Source organism: Chrysemys picta, chromosome 3 (genome assembly GCF_011386835.1).
Source record: "Chrysemys picta bellii isolate R12L10 chromosome 3, ASM1138683v2, whole genome shotgun sequence".
Taxonomy (NCBI): Eukaryota; Metazoa; Chordata; order Testudines; family Emydidae; genus Chrysemys; species Chrysemys picta.
In genome coordinates this window covers 116,830,691-116,836,690 of record NC_088793.1, presented here as the reverse complement: position 1 = coordinate 116,836,690, position 6,000 = coordinate 116,830,691, and positions in this window count along the sequence as shown.

Here is a 6,000-nt window from a genome sequence, read left to right as displayed (position 1 = left end):
ACTATTCAAAACCCTGAGCTGCTTCAAACAGCTACCATTAAAAAAAAAAAAAAATCAACAATCAGAGAAATGCTTTTGCCTCCCACCAAAAATTTCCAAAATACTCATATGAGGTTTGAAATTGGGACAGTGGAAATACTCTATACATTGGGGATGTCCACTCCCCATACAAGCCTGAAGAGATAAAATAGGCCAATTAATTTTATAGGCTGCATCTGGAAGTCATGAGGCCTAATAGCTGATGAAGCCCAGCTGCGGGAGGAGATGGGATAAACTTATAAAAAGAGGAAGTTCGGGGTAAGAGACAGCTGGTCTGGGCTTGGGGTTGCTAACTTTCTAATGGCACAAAACTGAATACCCTCCACCCCTTCTCTGAGGCCCCATCCCCCTACTCAATCCATTTCCCCCTCCCTCCATTGCTCGCTTCCCCCCCCCCCCCAACCCTCACTCACTTTCACCTGGTTGAGGCAGGGGACTGGAGTGTGGGAGGGGGTAGGGGGGCTGTGGGTTCTGGGGTGTGGCCAGAAATGAGGGGCTTGGGGTTCAGGAGGGTGCTCTGGGCTGGGATGAGGGTTTGGAGAGTGATCAGGGCTGGGGCAGGGGGTTGAGGCATGGGAGGAGGACAGGGGTGCAGGCTTCAGGTGGTGCTTACCTCAAGCAGCTCCCAGAAGCAGCATCATGTCCCTGCTCTGGCTCCTAAGTGGAGGCATAGCCAGGTGTCTCTGTGGCATGCTGCCCTGTCCACAGGTACTACCTACCCCCAGCTCCCATTGGCCACGATTCCCGGCCAATGGGAGCTGCAGAGCTGGCACTTGGACTGGGGGCAGTGTGTGGAGTCCTCTGACTGCCCTTACGTGTAGGAACTTGAGGGGGGGTATGCTGCTGCTTCTGGGACCTGCATGGAGCCATGGCAAGTAGGGAGTCTGCTTTAGCCCCGCTGCACCAAAGACCAGCAGGGCCAGTACAACCATTTAGGCAAACTAGGCAGCCTAAAAGCCCGCTCAGGCGAGGAGATGGAGTGGAGGTGAGCAGAGCCACCCGCAGTAATGGGGGGCGCACAAGGGAACTGCTCCCCGCCCTAGATCACCTCCACTCTGCCTCCTCTGCTGAGCACTCAGCCCCCGATCTAAGTCTTCTCCAATTGGCGCCGCAAGCCTGGGAGGGGAGGAGAATTAGAGCGGCGCCGGCATGCTCAGCGGAGGAGGCGGCGCGGAGGTGACCTGAGGGAGTCTCTCCAGGTGGGGTTAGCTGCCGCGGGAAGTCTCCCCAGGCGGGGTTAGCTGCTGCGGAGGGGGGGCAGCTGCTGCGGGGGGCTGGCGGGCTCCCCTGGTGGGGGGCTGGCGGGCTCCCCTGGTGGGGGGCTGGGTTAGCTACCACGGGGGGGGGGGGCAGGGTTAGCTGGGTGGGAGGGTGGCGCAAAGTGGAAGTTTCGCCTAGGGCGCGAAACCTTCCTTGCAACCAGCTCTGCTGACCAGACTTTTTAACGGCCTGGTCATCAGTGCTGACCGGAGCCACCAGGGTCCCTTTTTGACCAGGCGTTCCTGTCAAAAACTGGACACCTGGCAACCCTAGAGAGGACTCTGGGTTGGGGCAGAGGATTGGGGTGCGAGAGGGGCTTTGGGGTGCAGGGTCCTGGTGGTGCTTACTGCAGCTCCCAGGAAGTGGCTGTCAGGTCCCTGCAGCCCCCGGCATGTGGGCAGCCAGGGAGGCTCATACCCACAGGTGCCGCCCCCACAGGTCCCACTGGTCGTGGTTCCCAGCTAATGGGAGCTGTTGAGCTGGCACTCAGGGTGGGGGCAGGGTGTGGAGCCTCTCTGGCCCCCCATGTGCCATGGGGTTTCAAGGACCTTGCAGCTGCTTCTGGGAGCCACGCAGAGCTAGGGCTGACAAGGAGCCTGCCTTTGCCCTGGGCCCCTGCTGCATCACTGACCGGCTTTTAATGGCCCAGTCGGCGGTACCGATCGCAGCCACCAGGGTCCTTTTTTGACTGGGCGTTCCTGCTAACCCTAGTTGGGCTATGGTACTGTAGCTGTTTGGCTGGGGTAAGCTGAGAGCTTGTGCTGGCTGAACAGAGCTGGAAATACTGTCTGAAAGAGAAAGACTGGAAGTTATGTTGGCAAACGAGGGAGAAGAAGCAAGGGATGAGGAATGGTTTCAGTGCAGGAAGAAGCGGGGGAGGAAATAGAAATATCTGTATCTGAAAAACTGGGAGTGGGCAGGGAATGGAAAAAAGAGTAAGGAACAGGATCAACATTTTAATCAACAAATCATTAGCGGAAGATACAAGAACAGGAGATGTTAATCCCTTGAAAACAGCAGAATGGGTCAGATGAAGTATTGCAGGTCTATTAAGAGCTAAAAGAATGTAGCTTGGAGACTTATTAATGGAATGTACATATAAGAAATAGGCTGAGAAAATTCTTAAAACTACAATTTTAGGGAAAAGTCAGAGTAATTTGCCAGCCACTTAAATTTATGACAGAAGCAAGAGTGGTATGACTGAGGATTAAATTAAAAGGGTATAAGTGAGGATCAAGTGCTGCTTGTTAAGTGACCGATTAGCAAGAGAGAGGAGAACACATAACATCTATATCTCTCTGAATAACGTTCAAAGGTGCAGTGCTGCCTGATAGGGTTAATATAGGATATCTACTCTTCTGGGCTGAGACACATAGCATGGCCCCTTTGAGATGTTATAAATGTCAAAGATTTGGGTATGTGGTGGCTCTCTGTAAGGGGAAAACAAGGTGTGGGAAATGTGGAGAACACTTGTATGAGAACTGTGTAGAAGAAACAACTGAAATGCAGCAGTGGTGGGGATAAGCACAGTGCAGCATACAAAGTGTGCATGGCAGCGGAATGAGCTAGAGAGATACATAAAACTATCCATAAAATAGCATATGCAAAAGCTACCAAAAATATTCAAAGCATAATGTGGAGAAAGAGGAAAATGCTAATGAGGGAAAAGAGCTACTGGTAAAATAATATGCAGTTCAGGGCAGGAAAGATAACATAAGGGGAATAGATGAAGATATAGGGCTTGTAGGTAAAGAGAAATTTATAGCATTTATGATAGAAGTGATTAATTGCACTCTACAGACAGGGAAGAAGACTGAAAGAATAAAAATTATAACAAAAGTCACAGGAAATTATTTGAATATAGCCAATCTCTTGATAGGCTGCATGCATGCAAATTTAAATGAAAGTAAAAATGTAGTTTAAGCAATGTGATTCTAATGGTGGTTTTTTGGGTTTTTTTTTTTTGCTGGAATGCACATAGTTTAATAACACATGGACAGCAATTAAAGAAAACAGTTTTCTAAAATGGGAAAGCAAACCTGACATGATATGAGCACAAGAAACCTAGGTAGTGAGAAAAGTTATATTTGTTTGGACATGCAGCATATGATGTCCTCAGATGTGACCGAAAAATAACAGGAGGAGGGGGTCTGTATATTTATAAAGGAAGGTGTTTGCTACATTGACATGGATATACAGAATATAAATTTTGAGTTCAATACTGTTGTGGATCCACTGCAGAATAATAGCACCCAGCAGCGGCTCCCGGCACCAACACTCCAAGCGCGTGCCTGGGGCGGCAAGCCGCGGGGGGTGGCCTGCTGGTCCCTGCAAGGGCAGCAGTCAGGCAGCCTTTGGTGGCTTGCCTGCGGGAGGTCCGCTGGCTTTGGCGGCAATTCGGCGCGGGTACACCGAAGTCGCAGGACCGGCAGACCTCCCGCAGGCATGCCGCTGAATCCACGGGACCGGGGACCTCCCACAGACGTGCCGCTGAAGGCAGCCTGCCTGCCGTGCTTGGGGCGGCAAAAAAGCTAGAGCTGCCCCTGATAGCACCTTAATACATATCTAGGATGTTTACAATCCATGTAAAAGAACTAGACAATCTAGAACTGGAAGAGTTAGTTAAAGGTGTCAAAGGCCCGTATATTATTTGTGGAGATCTTAATAGCCATAATGAATTATGGGGAAGCAGAAAAACTGATTATAATGGCAAATGCCTGGAACAGTTCATTGACATACACAATCTGGTATAGCTCAATAGCACCTTCTAGGTTTAATTCAGTGGCTGGAACATTTTCATATTTAGAGCTGGGAATTGCAACAAGCAGTATAACAATTAAATGTAGCTGGGAAATCTATAAAGAAGATGGAATGGGAAGGCCACTGCAGGAGTTCCTAGCTGGAGTCTTAGAAATTAAAACTGGGGACTCTTAAAGAGTAAGTGTGCTGAGAATCTAAGTACCAACTGTATAAGTAAAAATCTAGAGGAATTTCAATGATAATATAAAGGGAGTAGTAGCAGCAACCAACCTATAGGTAAGACATCAAATTGCCACAAAGTCCAAAATCCAGTTCCCTGGTTGAATGAAGATTGTAAAGCAGCAATCAAAGAAAGAAATAAGGCATACAAGCAAGCAACGAGTACAATGAAGAGCAAGGACTTACTGGACAATACAAGATGTAAAGCAGCAGCACGAAGAATTATTAAAAAGGCAAAGAAAGAGTTGGAGAAAGCAGTATGAGAAAATGAACAAAGATTCCAAGTTTTCAGAGTTATAGAAATAAGTTAACAGAATGAATGGAATATGAAGTAAAAACAAAATTACACCTCTCTATCATAAATGATAAAGTTGAAAGCTCTACCTCGGGTGGGGAGGGCCAAGGCTCTGAGGTGGTACCAAGCATTCTTTCTCTCAGGTGCTTGGCTGGTGGGTTTCTGTTCACATGCTCAGGGTCTAACTGATCACCATATGTGGGGACAGGAAGGAATTTTCCCCCAGGTCAGATTGGCAGTGACCTTGGGGCTTTTGGGACTTCCTCTGCAGTGTGCAGATGTGGGTCATTTGCCATGATTATCTGCATATATCTCACTTAATCATTTCCCTGTCTTTGTGGGGGCCAGAGGCAATGGTGCTTTCCAGGCCCTTCTGTTCTCTGCCAGGGGCACATAATAGTCTAGTCTTCTGGGAGCTGTAATACTTGAGTCCAATTTTTGGTTGTTGTGTTTAGTGTGGGTGGTGGTGGCCTGTCACGTATAGGAGATCAGACTAGATGATCTAGTGGTCCCTTCTGGTCCTAAACTGACTCTAAGTATAAACACAGAATTTGACCCCTGGTCAGATGTTGAGCCCTGCATGTTTGGATACAAAGTTCATGCTTACATCTGCAATTCCAAGTGCAGATGCCATGTGCGTTGTTTATTAAGAATCCTCCGAATGGACAGAAGTATAGTACTACTGTCATTTATAGTAGCTGGGTACTATACATGACCAAAAGTCTTTTAGAACTCTTCCAAGTTGGGGGAGGGGAATGCATGGAGTCAGCTTGTGTAACTAGCAAATAACCAGGTATTACTTACATTATTTGGAATTTGTTATACTTTACGTGGATAAAAATAATTTTCCTAACTTGTATCTTGCCTGACTGACCAGGATCATATTCTGTCTTAACACAATAGTCTGTGTAACACTCTTAATTTCAGCATGATTGCATGTGGTGCAAGTCCAGGCAGACTTTGGCCCATATGTTTTGTTTTTATAACAAAACATAAGAAATGTCCATTGTTGTACAAAGAACATTGATTCTCTTCGAAGGCAGCTGGATAGTTAAGGACATGATCCTTCAAGGTAACTCTAAGAAGGGTCACTTCTGAAAATCAGGTCACTTATTTACATTCCCAAATATTCATTTTGGAGCCAACTTTAAGCACTCATTTTTACTATTCTCGACTGAACTGTGTCGAGGACATGTGACATGATACTAGGGTGCCAGAAGTGTGACATTTGTATCCGAAAAGGCCTGTCCACAAACCAATATCAAGGAACTTGGTTACACCATGTTTGTCCTCGAACCATTTTATTACCTCGTTAAAGTTTTGTAGTATAGACTGGATCTTAACCTTGTTTCATAACTAAGCTAAAAGCTTGGACATTGAGACAAGCCTTTAGATGTTTTTGCTGAATGGATGCCATTTGGAATACA